Raw genomic sequence first — 15,509 nt, 5'->3', positions numbered from 1 at the left:
ATGGCATCTTCATGCACAAGTAGCTTTGTGTTATCATGATTTAGGATCTACTTAGGACTCCCCTGATGAAAATTGTGGTATACGTATAATTCATGATTGACTATGTCAAAAGTTATGGTTTCTATGTGGACCTTCTCACCTTCTGTGAAAGAAACCAAGATTGCCTTCTTCCCCAAGGCATCTATCTTTTTCCCACCAAAATCGAACAATGAGTTTCTAGCTGGCTCTAGTGTTCATTTGTCAAGGTTCATCTGCTCGAAAGGTTTGATGAATAACATATCAGCAGAGCTTCCATTGTCTATGAGGATGTTGTGTACTATCAACCTAGCTATATTTGCTGTTGCTACAAAAGCGTCTGTGTGTGGAAAATCCTGCACTTGAAAGTCATTTTCATCGAAGGTAATCAGCACCATGGACTACATAGGACTATTGAGCGGTACCCTTGGTGAGATGGTGTGCTGCACTCTCCTTTCAAATTCTCTTCTGGCTCTTTTGTTTTTGTGCTCCTGGTTTGATCCGCTAGTGATTGCGAATGTATGGCTTTTGCGATGGTAAGATATTTGTTTACGGTTTGGTGTTCCTAGGTATTTTCTTGCTTTGTGGGCTAAGGTGAGCTTGACTACTACTGTTCTTGTTGAACTAGCGATGATGCAATGGCCGACTGACCTAGGTGGTGGGTGAAATGCTGGTACATGACTGCTACCAGATATATGGATGCTGATTGTATCTGTGTGAAAAGTTGGGGTGGTGGAAAGAGCTGTTGCATGTCGCCATATATTGGCTACCATAACCCTGATTGTTCACCAACTCACGTCTAGTGTTGTGGAACACATGGTTAGATGTTTTGCTGCTTCTCGCGGCCTTGTCTTTCTCCTTAAGCTCTCTAGCCATTTTGTTGTATTTGCAGTCTTTTGTGAAGTGTCCCACGTTCTCACCACAGACGGCACAATAAGGTACCCTCTAGGTTCTTCCCCTTCCTTTGCCTTCACGTCCACCATGGGGACCTTGACCTCCTCACCCACCACGCATAGGCTAATCAAAACTCCTATATTGCTGGTTAGGCGGTGACCCTTACAGATTTTGCTCCACTAGGTTATGTTCTAGTTGTTCTTATAAATTGTTGATTGCACAGAATGCCCTCATATTTTGCTATCTTGGGGTTGGTGGTGGTCTAGGGGCTTTGCCTGCTTGCCTCCATGAATTTTGTGTTAGTTTTCGCTTCTTCAAGTCATCGCCTGACCTTGTGTATTGTCTCATTACCTTGAACAGCTCCCTTACGGAGGTGGGATAATTCCTAGCGAAGTGAGCTACACACTGGCCTATGGCCAATCCTTTCACAGTTGCTACTATAACCATCTCCTCTGGCACATTTGGCACCAGAACTTTGGTCTAAATGAATCTTTCTAAAAACTTCGATAAGGATTTGTTGTCTCGCTGAATGCAATTTAGTATATCTCTCGTTGTTTTCATTCCCGGGTGACATCCTTGGAAGGTGGACAGTATCTCTGCTCTAACTTGGCCCCAGGACTTGATGGATAAAGGCTTCAATGAGGTATACCAATCATGCGTGATGTTTTCGACCACCATGATGAGTGACTTTGCAAGGATTTAGGCATCTCCCCCGGCTGATGTTATCGTGGTTTCATAACTCGCAAGGAACTTCCTGGGATTTATCTTTCCATTCAAAACTAGAATGCGAGGCATGTAGCTAGCTGGCCATGGATACAACTGAAGTTCTTTCGATAAGGGTGAAGTGGGGTCATATGCACTTTCTTCTTTCAAAAGGTTATCACCTGGTATTACAATGTTTCCGCCAGCACGAATGGCATCTCCTGCGTCTGCTCCCTACAGTCCTTGAATCTCTCTCACTGATCTATCCCTCTGGATTTCAGCTTGCCTGATTGCTGTTCGCATTTGTTTAGCTCTATTGCGGGCAGTGGCTTGCCTAAGCAGTTGTTCCTTCTTGTTCTAGAGTCTGAGTATATCCTGCTAGTACTGATTTAGCGACTTTAGGTTTCTTGCTTGTTCGGTGATTTTGCCATCTTTGTCTTCTTCTTTTACTTCATTTCCATCTTGATCGAGCTGGACTTCCTAAACCACTCCTTTGGGCATCTTCCTCTCAACCAAGAGGGGGCGTCGTGCTGTCTTCGACTGCCTAAGGAGCTAGCGGTCCCATTGCTACCATGCCGTCTCATGCAACAATCTCTGTAGCTATGATAGCTGCCACCTTGGATGCTTCCACCCTATTTGTCGGCTACAACAGTCCCTTGTTCTTTGGTGCCATGATAAGCTCGAGCGACCTGGTGGGTGCCAATGTCATTCTAAGCCTAAGCCTTAGAACACCAAGTTGCCTCGCTAGCGAATTCAAATGCAAAGATGGCTAAATGGACAAGAGCAAAATAGAAACGAAAGACTTTATTCATTTCACCTCCTCCTCTACACTCCCCCTGTGGGAGCTATTTATACACACCTATAGGCTTTTCATAGGACACAAATGCCCTCACAACCACTACAAATTTGGGGAATATTCTTCACCACTTTGGGCTTGTTTGCCATCTGAAGTCCCTACCTATCTCAGGTAGCGCTGACGCAGAGGGACCCGACTGGCTCCGCCCCTTGTCGCCCGCTCAACCGACCAGATGGGCCACCGATGTATAGTAGCTATCGGCCACGTGAGAGGTGGCCAACTCCTTCTATGGCGAAACCTACAGAAACGACCAACCAACCGATTATCAGCTATTCGCCCGAGCAAATAGCCTTAATCAACCACACACCGCCCGACGGTGCCTTTCCTAGCTAGGCTGCTCCTATCGCTAGGGCAAAGGGAGCGAGAGCAAACCTAAGCGGCCCTTTACCACGTGGTCCACCATTTCGTTATGGCGAAAAGTGATGCCAAGAAATGGGATGGCTTGCGCCGCCTTTATTTCACTTTAGCAAGAAAGGGATTCGACACAAATTCTCCTCCTTCCCATGTAAGCCTTCTCACCTTTTAATAGGGAAAAATGTTGGGTACACTAGAGGGCTGTTGCCACTCGGGCCTTTGACTCCTGTCATTTCGCCTGTGCGAGGTGCCTAGGCGGCGATTGAGCCATATGGGGTGCCCATAGGTGCAGCCTACCCCCAATATGGTTCTTGGTCCATTACTTTCCTAATTTCATGATTTGTGCGATTGAATTCCATCTTGTTGCCATGGTGTGCTCCCCCACACTTAGTTCCTGTTATCCTTTATGCACAACATGTGGAGACAAACACATACCCAAAAAGAAATAGAGAGCAGGTAATAGCAACAAGACTCCATTAATATCATAAGGCACTTTCTTACACAATCAAACTAAACATAAACTTTGACTAGCTAACATAACCTTAACCAATCTAACAACTGAGCTAAACGATCAACCTAAACCCTTGAACTAACCACTCGTGCCTTATCATAATCTATCTCACTCTTACTTCCTAGGCTTGGTAACATAATGATTTAAAACATTTACGTCGTGTTGTAAGCTTTTGCGATGAACGTGTTCTTCGTCATTCCTCTGCTCTAAAGTATGGACAAAATCGGTAAGATCTTTAATCTTCTTCTGCAACAGTGCCATGGTCATCCATGGGCGCATCTCCTCATTCTCTAGAATAGTTGATGGCACCCTCCTCTTCTTTCTCCTTAGGAGGAACAACCTTGATCTGCTCTAGCCGAGCCTAGACTCCATCAATGGTTGTACATGGGGTGACCAACTTATACTTCATGCATGTAACATCCCCAAACTTATTGGTCTTCACTCCAGTTAGTACCTCATGCCCCTTTGGAGGAAGGAGGTTAATCTCATTCGTCACCTTGATCAACATCAGGACATCTAGTTGAAGCTCTTGATGGCATGGCTTGTCTTCAAGAAGTAGACATGGAGGTGGCGTAGCGATCACCAGACGATGGACAACTTGGGTGTAATAGGATTGGATTGAGCGAATGGGAGCTATCTCTTTTGGAGGAATGACACTCAGTGCAAGTGCATTGGGATTCTTGTTTAGATCAAACCCGAAGGGAACAATTTCTCTACCGGCCATTGGAACTAGGGAGGAGGAGAGTTTTTCTACTGCTGGAGGTGGAAGGCTTTGATGGAATGACTATGGAGGCAGACAGGGGCTCGTTATATAGGGGGTACAACTTGCAGTAGGGGTCAAGATCTAACCATTAGGGTCTCATAACGAAGGAATATGCGAATGTGGTAAAAAATAGTGAGATTGTGGAAGGAAAGGTTCTAGAATACACAAGAGAATCGATCGGGCATGAGGTAGCTGGTAGGTGGGCCAACTGGTCTGTAGGTGGGACTAGCCGGTCCCACATGGTGGCCCCCCACAAAGATTTTTCTCACGGCGGTTTCTAATCCCTATCTCATCCCAAAAAGTATATTTATCCAATATGATACGTAAAGAGGATGGCAGTGGTGTAAATCTATAGCAAAATTAGAAAATCTACCTCAGTGAAATCCTCAGGTCATTTTGAAGTGTTTTCGCTCCATGCGACGAGGTGCTTATAACCTTGAATGGTCCTTCCTATTTGCTCTAAAGTTTTTCGTGCCCGAATAATTTAACCCTAGAATTAAAAAGTAGTACCTTATCTCCAGGGGCGAACTCCTTCTTCTTGATCCTCTTGGCATGCCATCTTTTGGTTTTCTCCTTGTATATCATGGCATTATGATATGCTTTTTCATGCCATTCATCAAGCTTAGAGAGTTGCATCTTCTCTTAGTTCCTACGGCTTCAAAGTCCATGTTCCATCGCTTGATAGCCCAGTGAGCCTTTAATTCTAGCTCAATAGGTAGGTGATAGGTCTTTCTATAAACAAGTTAATATGGTGATGACAAGATCCTCTCTCGGGTCCAATGCTTCCCGAACGAAGAAGACATAAGAAGACAAAGCTTCCCGCGGCCTCTAGGGGCTTGGGAGTTCTAGGCCCACATGTCAGCCCCTAGAGCCGACCTCCTTCGCCACCAAGAAGACTCCAGAAGGTCTCACCCGGGGGAGGCCGATCCAAGCAGACACCGCCTAACACGCAGAGTGTCAAAACAGAGCAGTCGCCCGACGCACAGGCTTCTTTGGCTCCAAGACTCCTTGATGATCCACAGTGCATCGCTGCAAGCCCCTCCTATACTCCACTGCACGTAGACCATAGACTAGAACTCCCAAACCACCTTGTATTTGACCAATCTTGTTATGTAAGAGATAAGGTCAGACCTAGAGGGGAGAGGATGTGAGTTCAATCACTAGACACTCCATTCCATTACATCTGCCTTTGCTCTGCATCGAGAGTAGGGCAACCTAGAGAGGGGCATTGAGAGCCTCTCCTCCACCGCATCCCACCATCTCCTTCCTCTTCAATGAGGCAGAGACTCCACTAGAGGTGAGGTAACCTTACAATTAGCACCGAGCTAACCCTCTACCAAACTTCTCTTCCTCTACACTCTATTTTAACACCCCTAGATTTTGGGTGCTTTTAAGTATAAGGATCATCAGTTGCTAGACATAGGGACTGAATTGGCCTAAACCAGGATAAACTGTTACTTCTTCTCTACGTGATTCTTGTATTCTTGAGTCCACCCGAGCCACTAGAGACCCCATACATTGACTTCAACTCGAACAACATGCTTGATGTGGTTTTGACCCCACGACAGCTGGCACGCCAGGTAGGGGGCAAGCGGCACCAGCCCAGACGGCGGTGTCCACTTCCCCAGTTAGTTCTTCATCATGACTGGTGCCTTTGCTCTAGGCTCGGTCCTCAACTTTGGGATCCTAGACTACATCACCGACTACCACAGTGAGCTTCGTTTGCTTCACGAGACTATGTCGGTGGGCAATGAGCCCTTGGCGTCACCTCCCCCGCTAGGGCCCTCGAGAGCAAATCTTGAGGTCCTAGCCTATTAGATCCAGTGCGGGCTGGGCCTGAGCCCTAATGTGTCGGACCACTGCTGGATGTTCTACATGTTGGGAAACGTTTATCATTAGGTCACCACGGGTGAGGCCCTCCCGCAGCCCAATCACTTATGGTACAACCTCCTAGATCTTTGCTCGAGAGTTCAGAGCATGGCAGAATCCTTCCAGATGGAGTTGGAGCACCTCATCGTTCATGAGGCTCCCTAGAGCCCCATCCTCTCTAGCGCAGTAGGGGATGATGCCCCCTCACTATGTGCCTTTTTCATGACCCTCCAAGGAAGTAATCTAGAGCACCGCTCTAACAACACCGAGTATGATGTGACGCCTTGTGAATGATGTCATGTTGACAACAAGGCTCCCACTGAGGGTGCACGCAGGCTTGCATTGCTGGAGCAAAACCCCAACCACCATGTAGACCTCCCAAGGAGGGGGCACCCTGACAGCAAACAAGACAGGCACACTAGGAAGCCCCCACGATGGAGCACAAGCTCCAAAAACAGAAGCTTACACAGCAACACCATGCATGGCCCCCGATGGGTAGCGACGATGACTACACCAAGGCCCCCATAGGCTCAAATCGGTAGGTGGAGTGGAAGAAGCGGCGCCGGTGCCTGGCCCATCCAATTCTCGAAGCATGCTCGATGCACCCGTGTAGTAGCAACTTGGTAGGTCCCTCCACCTTGGCATCTAGCCCTTGAGAGGGGCCAGCTCAGTCGAGGGGGGCTCTGGCCCATCCCCAATGCAGAAGACCCTCGACCAACCAATCCCCCAAAGTGCTGATGTCCAATCTGAACCAGGACACCCCCGCCTCTACCTCCCGTCAAGCATCTAGGAGAAGGGTAGGAAGATACATAACTCTTCCTCTTTATTTCCTGCATTTCATTTCATAGGCTGAATATTAACTCACTTCCTATTCGCCGCTAATCCCCCCTCCTTCCAATAAGCGAGAAGTGTCGTCCGGGCACCACTCACCAAGCCAACTCGGCCTCCTCCTCCTAGTCTATTTGCATCTCTCGGCTCCTCAACCTAGCACCCACACCTGTGCGCCATCAAAAGGGGTCATAGACCCTAGGAACCCAGGGCATGACCAAGGATCTAGAGGGAAATGAGGCCCCAAATACCGACCAAAAGAGGGTGAGCACCGATGGCACCCAAGAAGCAGAAAAATAGGGACAGCAAAGAAATAGCAAACACATGAACTTAATATTTACAAAAACATTAGATTGTTTTGGGGACTTAACCCCATTGTTCAGCCATAGAGCACATGCTGGTTGATCCTTTAACTTTCACAGTCATGGGTGGGGAGGCATAGCGCGCGGCCATCACCCTTCATGGTTTGGCGAGGAACCACAGAGGACAGCGTCTAGCGGAGCAATCCTTAGGATGGCATTGGTGGCTTCCTCCAGTTGGGGCATAAGGAGCACCATGTTAGTGCCATTGGCGTTCCTAGGGAGCCCCTCCACCACCTCACGAACGTCCACATGTTGGGGAAGCAAAAGTGCACCATAGCAAGCACAGAGGCCACCCCCTGCTAGACGCCATCCTCCATGGCCTCATGAAAGCACACTGGCATGGCACAAAGGTGCTTGTTCACCTCTCTAGCATTGTTGCGCATGCCCCATGGGAAAAGGACATAGCAAGCTCCAAGGGACATGACATGAAGCTCCCTCGACTTCATGCCCTAGGACTCGAGGAGGGCTCGCAACCTGCCCTCCTCCTAGGACCCCTGAGGCTGCTCTGTTAAGCGACGAACCTCCTCCTTCGCCCCTACACCAATAAAGATGAGAGGCACCAAGGCTAAACATTGTAATTGCAGCTCACAAGCCAGGACTGGTGAAAAGAAAAAAGGGAAGGGAATGACCCGTACCTTCGAGCTCCTACCTCAGATGGGTTGCCTCCACCTACATCGCATCGTGAATGTTCTCTATTATCACCATCGCCAGCCACTCCTCCTCAACCTCTATCCAAGCATCTTCGGTGGCCTCAAGGGTGTCCTACCATTCCTTCCATAGTGCCTCGACCATCGCCACCGAAATAGTGATCGAGGCACCATGGGAGAGCACCCCTAATGAAGGAGCATGTTGGCTCGCTCTAGCCGCCAATGGAGAAGGTGGCAGCAGGTGAGCCCTATGCCGGGGAGGCTCGGCGCTGCTCAAAGAACCAACCTTGATGAATGTCCTCCCATGGAAGCCCCTGCACATGACAAAGACAATAGCATTAGAAGCAACGACAAGGATGAAGAAATGTGAAGGTGACTCGCACCTATCCCTTCAAGGAGACGATCGGCTGGCTAGACTCTACCCATGCCTAGTGGGACTCCTCTGGTGACTCTAAGACACTCCGCTGACCTCCAACGCATGGGCCGCTAGGGCCAGGATCACCAGCAGAGCCAGAACCACTACCTAGGCTAGGAACACCACCGGAGCTAGAGCCACTACTGGAGCCAGATCAGTCACCAACGTGGGTAGCGCTAGTGTCCCTGATGGGGGCACCACCATCCACGACCACTCCACCTCAGAAGGGAGCCAGGGGCTCTGACATCATCCTAGTGAACTGGTGGCCAGCTAAAGGAGGATGATCGACGTTGAAGGGGAAGGGCTGATGCCCGCACCGATGGCCTCGAGCATCAGCACCTGAAGCAACGTCTTTGAGATAGGGTAACAGAACTCCATCATTGGGTCGGTGATGCCCTGGTGTAGCCATAGCAGATGTGCTCACTACCTCAGTGGGAGGATCTGGTGATGCATGAATGTGCGCACCACCACTGGCCCAGTCAGCAACTACGTTCTTAGGACCTCGATAGCCACCATGAGAGTAGGGGCATCCATAGCCTCCTCTGCCAGGGGGTACAGCCGCCACAACTCTAGAGCAACACCCCCTAGCCTCGCTTCCATGAAGGAAGGTAGCACCAGGTCCAAGTTGGGGAGATAGAACAAGTTCTCCTACCAGTACGTTTGCCCATCGAACCCTGGTAGGTGGGCGAGGGGAAGGTACTAGCCAGTAGCATGTGAATGCACCTAGATTTAGGCACCCCCCCATCACTAGGAACGTGCCGCTAGGGAACGATGGCACCACCTAGAACACCCACCTCTAGAGCACAAAGTGGGGAAAGATCCCTAGGAATGCCTCGCACAACATGATGAAGGTTGCCATGTTGAGGATCCCCTCTGGCATCAGGTCATGAAGCCAGAGCCCATAAAAGAACAAAAGTCCTCACACGAAGGGGTGCAGGGGAAGGCTGAGCCCTAGGTGGTGGAAGGCGGTGAAGGAGACGGTCTCCCCGTTCTCGAGCATGGGTGCTAGCTCGTCGACGCTAGGGGGCATAGCCAACCACCAGAACCTCCTCTAGTGCTAGCCCATTCTCCTCCATCCTCCTAATCTCTGCCTCGGTGACCCCGGACGACCCCCATTCCACCATGGGGACAAAGGCGAGGGAAAGGGATAGCAAGCAAACTTGCGGGATAAGGGGGAAGCCGAGGTCATAGGAAGAGGAAATGTTTCACCAGAAGCAGAAGGTAACTCTCCCTCTCTACCTTTCCATTCCTACTTTTGTACACCAAAAGCAGCAATAGCCGTGCTCCCACGATCCCATGCAAGATCGTGCGGCGCGGCGGTGGTTGCCGGACTTGAGGCGGAGGCAAACCACTGCCTCCCTATCATCCTGACCCTATTGAAGCTGAGCAGCGCTTGCCACCCACTCCATGCATGCCTCCTCATGGGACTTAGGGGGATACACCTCCCCCTGGCCCATCGGCTACCATCGATGGCTCGGATCCACATGCACCAAGTGTCATGGCTCCTCCTCCACCAGATCTACTCCATGTGGCTCCGATGTCCCATCTCCCAGATGAGACAGGATGGTGCGGGGGCATGCACGCGTGTCATAACTCCTCCACTAGGCATGATAGCCCAGATGCCATCAACCGCCTATGCAAGGTGTCAGCAGATGGGACACGCCCAGAAGCCGCCCCTTTTGCTGGCAAGAGGCCCCACAATGGCCTTGGGGGCTACGTTGGCTCCCCAGATAGAGCAACCCAACCCCCTAATCAATAGGCGCTCAGGTGGCGCATCCCCCAAAAACCAACCAACTCCTTGGAGTTGGGTCAAGAGCCGCTAAGCAGTGGGCCCAATGAGGGCCTCCGTCTAAGCCTCAGCTCGTTCCCACTTCCTTGATCTATGGCCATAGAGGGTCGGCCCCAGAAGACTGGCTTGAGGGGATCGAGACCTATTATCATAGCCCATAGAGGGGTGTGGAGTTTTGGATGATCAGATGGCCCCAAGACAGAGCCTAGCACTCTTGATCACCTAACCCACGGCAGGCTTTGGTCAAAAAGGAGGGCACCCCTGGGCCTACAGTCGGCAACTCCTAGACGAGTCCATGAGCTCTCGCTCAAGTCAAAGACCCATGTGACATGGACTCGAGAAGGGATCAACATCATCTTTGCTCAGCCTCAATAGCCGAGCACCATCCGTCGCACTGAAGGAGAAGGCCCCAAGCAGGGCACAACACTCTCGTCAGCGGAAGCCATCCCCACCAAGGAGGGTTCGGTGACCAGAAGATCGAATTTAGCCGTTCATCTCCATCATGCCAGGCGAGGCCATGAAGGGCTCGAGGGCTTTGTTGACAGTCACTAACACCAATTATAAACTATCAACACAACCTGCATTTATATTTAATTCCATCACCAAATATAAGTATAGGGGTTTAAACTAATAAATTCCATGAGCTTTGGTGATTTCATGACTCTAGGAGGATTTAACCAAAAAATAGCTCCTAGGACCACTATCATACACTCCAAACAAGCAAACCGACGACGAGTGATTCAACCTGCAAAAACTGTGAAAGACCACTCTAGAAGGTTCCATAAGATGCCACGCCGAAGCTTGGGCCAAACGACCACAAAAGAGGGCTAGCCTACCCAGTCCATAGGCTGGCCGGCTGGCCACAGAGCCTACTCGCCCTCCACTACCTCGTACTCATTCCCAAGATCTACACCGTTGATTTTAAAGTGGTTTTAGGTAGTTTTATCCAATGGTGATCGAGGGAGTTGACGTGGATTGAGGACATGGCAATTCCTTGTCCCCTACTCCACCTCGATTCCTTGCCCCCTACTCCACCTTGGCCTATATATAGCAGCCCCTACCCCTCCCTAGAGCCATCCTAAAACCCTAATTCATATGGCTATGAGCTGCACCTGTGTTTTATAAAATCGATTCGAGATAAATCATTCCTAGGAGAAGGCAATGGAAACCCATACTCACACCTATAGAAGTTTGCACAAACCTATGCATGCTTATGTATCACTGGCATGTCTAATGAGACCTTAAGATGGAAGTTGTTTCCATTCTCTTTGATAGGAAGAGCTAAAGAATAGTATAGTTAAACCATAGAAAGTATGCAAGGAGATTAGGAAATGTTATGCTCTAAATTTTGTTTATGTTTCTTTCTCATCTTTAAGGTGGTTAGCCTTAGACAAGAGGTTCTAAATTTTAGATAACTAGAAGAAGAATCTCTTGCCACATCATGAGATCATTTTAATGGCCTCATCATCATAGGCCCTGACCTTGTCATTCAAGACCTGATGCTTCTTCAACATTTGTATATAGGTCTTAGCAAGGATTCCATGGAATCCCTTGATGCAGCCTCTAGAGGAGCTTTCCTTTATCTGTCTGCTAGTGAAGCAAGGTCTATGCTTGATAATATTAGTGGAAAAACTCCCTACACTAGCATTCATAATGCACTACCCGAGGAAGAGAAGGAATCATCTCCCGATCAAGAAGAGGAAGTTTTGATAGCCAAATCACAACCACTCCAATTCCAAGATTTAGCTATCATCCCAAACCATCAACACCCCAAAATCTTCCAAAGGAAGAAGAAATTCAACCTTTGGAAATCTCTTTTAAGGATGATCTTTTTATGCTAATTTTGGGAAAAGCTTATTATTACGTAAGAGGCCTTCGAACGAATATAATTCAAATCCTCTCAAGAAGAGATCTCTTAGGAAGCGTCCTTATTTCCATGTAGGACATTGGGAAGAAGTCAAGGGTGACATGCCAAGTGATGCTATAGAAGGAGAGCTGAGTAATTTAGGCAATCCTATCTTCTCTCCTTCTATACCCACATTAGATGTCTCATCTAAACCCATCTTTAAACCCATCCTTGATCCCGATGAGTCCCCTTATGATCTTTCTCCTAAGTCTCATGATGATCCTAGAAATCCATTAAGACAACTAAAGCATAGGAGTCATGAAGACCACAAGGATGATCAAAAAGAGCAACAACAATGGCTAGAATATATTAAGAACTCATATGTCGTTGCTAAAGAATGGATGGATAAGGACGAAACCTTATGGGTAGAATCCAAACTTAATTCAGATCCAAACGGTGAGCTTAAATCAATCTCCTTAATAAACATGACTCATCCAAGTTTGGAGGAGACCTTAGAAAAGATCAACCCGAGAGTCACCAACCAATGGGAAATCTTGGACAATAAAACGTCCAATCAATGTCATAGGCATGGAATGATGGAGACAATGTTTTCTCATATGGACATTCATGAAGAATCACTCTTGAAGTTTAAAAACAAAGATTACATCATCAAGCATGGAAGCCACTTCATTAACACGTCATCGAATCCATGCTTGCATAAGAAATCTCCTAAATCATTTGGTCTCTCTAACATTGCCACATACAAGATCTTCATCCCCTCATACATCCTGTTCATAAAGACTTTGAAAGGGTGGTTGTAGATGCATATGTTTATCATAACTATTACAAATCTTGTTGGCATAAATCTTGACATAGGCACCCAAAGATTGGTGTTGGAGGGGAAACCACTTCACTAATTAGAAATAATTCGAAGGTTTCCCAAGGACAAGCTTTTGTCCTAAAATAAGCACTTTTGGGACATAACATGAGCCTTCATCTTTTGCTATAATGCCCTTATGAAATGAGCATAGAAATATAATTGTGAAAATATTTTTTTGGGTATTTTTGTAACTAACCATTCTAGGTTTGAAGCACAAAGGATGAAGGATGAGGACGCATGGTATGTCCAACCAATTATCATGCAACATTGAATCACATTCACACATGAGAGTTCTATCATCCAAACTTGATTTTGCTACAAAATTCATGTGCGGGGATGAACTAAAAAATCTTATGCCATGTTGCTAATTTTTTGTTATCTCTACCTTTAAGTCATGCTCAATTTGCTAAATAACAATCACGCTCTTTCATCTCCAATTGAATAAATCTCTATAATGCTTTCATGCTACCTTTGTTTACTATAGTATGTTCAAGGTTTGGAGTTTGTTCATACATCTCATAAATTAAGCATGGTGCTTAGTTTAGGAGTGTTGATCTTACTTTCAAAGGCTTTTTAAATTAAGCGTGGTGCTTAGGTTAAAAGGCTTTTCTAGATTAAATTAGACATGGTGTCTAGTTTGATTTTTGAACCAAGAATATGCTATAGTAGATACTAGTCATTTTGTTAGACTAACCCTAGGCAGGAAACTCTTAATTCAATATTGATAAGTCACGAGATGAATTCAAATTGGAGATGAAGTCAGGCACATAACAAACTCTAATAACATTGCGCAAAGAAGACACAACTCATTCATCATGATGGAAGAAATGTAAGTATCAAAGTTTATTCACTTTGTCTTCTACTACAAGTTACCTTTACCTTGATCTATGCTTGTATAAAACATGATAAACAAAATCTATGCTAAAGCAATCCTAAAACCATCTTTTCATTAGCATAGATGTAATTCATAAAATTTATGGACAACAATCCATAGTTCAAATTTATTGTATTCCCTCGGGTATGTCTCCACTAATATTTTGTAGGGATGAATGAATACAAGCTACCCTTGTCCATGATTTGGCATAAATCTACAAACCCAGCCACCACTACAGCTATGGAACAAAGAGGATGAGTGCCATAAAACATGATCAGTAATCAAAGCACTCACTCATAGGAAGTGCATGAGTAAAGCAACAGATCTGAGGCATACAACAATGAATGAGTGGAGCAGAAGGTCCAACAAGATGTCAAGATCAAAGAGCAAAAAGATGGCATAACAAAAGGATGAGAAAGAAATGGTGCAATTTAGAAAACAAAAAGCTCATGAACACTCAAGCTGCAAGGCTAGCCGAACAAGGAAAACTTCAAGAGAAAGGGAAAGACCACCATGAGTCACTTACTCTTTGTCACATGGTGTCATCACACTCCAATGACAAAGGTAACATCCTAAGGTAAATGGTCATTACTTAAAAGGCTTTTCCTTGATTCTGGTATGCACATAAATAAGAAACAAAACATGTTTGAGTTACAACTTCATCACTTAATCGAACCAGACTAACTCAACATGTTCTTTAATCTTGTTCCTAACACCACTTTCTTGATCTCATAGTTTTAACCAAATGAGCTAAAATATTGCACATCCTATCTCTAGAAGATGATAGTCATAATCAAGTAAAGATTGATGCATTATGCACAGATAGACAATCCTTCCATGAGTTAAGCAATTCAACCCTTTTTGCTAAATGTACTTAAATGCTACATTCATACTTAATCTTCTGATCTTATCACCCATGTTATAATTGAACAAAGCACACAACATCAACTTTATCTTATTCAGTGTGCCTAAGGATAGAGAAGAATAAATAAAGTTTTGGTTCTATTGGTGTTTTTCCACCAACAGAGCCCATGCACTTGATCTCTACCTTGTCTTTATGAGCAGGACACACTTCAAGCAAAGTGTGGGAGAGTCAGTTGATTCTCCAAATTTCTACAAGTGTTCTAAACCTGTCAAACCAAAGTCCAAATTCAAAACCAAGACGGGTTTGGCAGAAGGTGACATCACCATTAAAGGCGTCATCACAAGAATCCTTCACAAGGAGAAGTCCGGTTCGAAGAACTTACAACACCGAACCCTCACTGAAAGAGCTAACTTGGGGGAGAAGCACTCTCGTGTATCCAGGTAAGTATTCTTTCCTCTTTTGTTTTAGTTTTAGTTTCTTTTAATAGTTAAAAGAATGATGAATGAAAAAACAAAATAAAAAGAGTGTGTATCTAGGTTGCTTTAATTTGAGAGCTAAATAAAATAAAGAGGACTTAGAATAATTTCTTAAATGAAAAATAAAATAAAAAGAGTGTGTAATTCCTTTCAAGTACCTAGTTTTCAGCCTTGAATTCTCCTGAGTTTTGGATACGACTGTTTTGATATAAGGATTTATTCTGAACTTGAAACTTGTGGGTAGCATATGCTTGATCTAAGTCTAGGTAATTGACAAATATGATATAAGAAGGTCTGAGCTGTTGTTTATCTTGTTCCAAGTGACACTTAAGTTCTGGAGATTTATTTTTTGGAAAACATAAAATGCTACATGATGAGTTCAAGTATGACAAAGCTTGAATTTCCACTAGAGCCATATGTGTTATTTAGGCTAGTAAAACTTCCACATATATGTTGCTTGCTTTTGCATTAAGTTTTGTCAAGCTTTGTTGACCCATATGAGAGGTTTGTCATGCTCTTAAAATCAAGATCACGTACACATCACCCAAATATGCACTACTCCT

Source organism: Miscanthus floridulus, chromosome 16 (genome assembly GCF_019320115.1).
Source record: "Miscanthus floridulus cultivar M001 chromosome 16, ASM1932011v1, whole genome shotgun sequence".
Taxonomy (NCBI): domain Eukaryota; kingdom Viridiplantae; phylum Streptophyta; class Magnoliopsida; order Poales; family Poaceae; genus Miscanthus; species Miscanthus floridulus.
The sequence above is the reverse complement of the archived record's forward strand: the minus strand, read 5'-3'. Positions refer to the sequence as shown.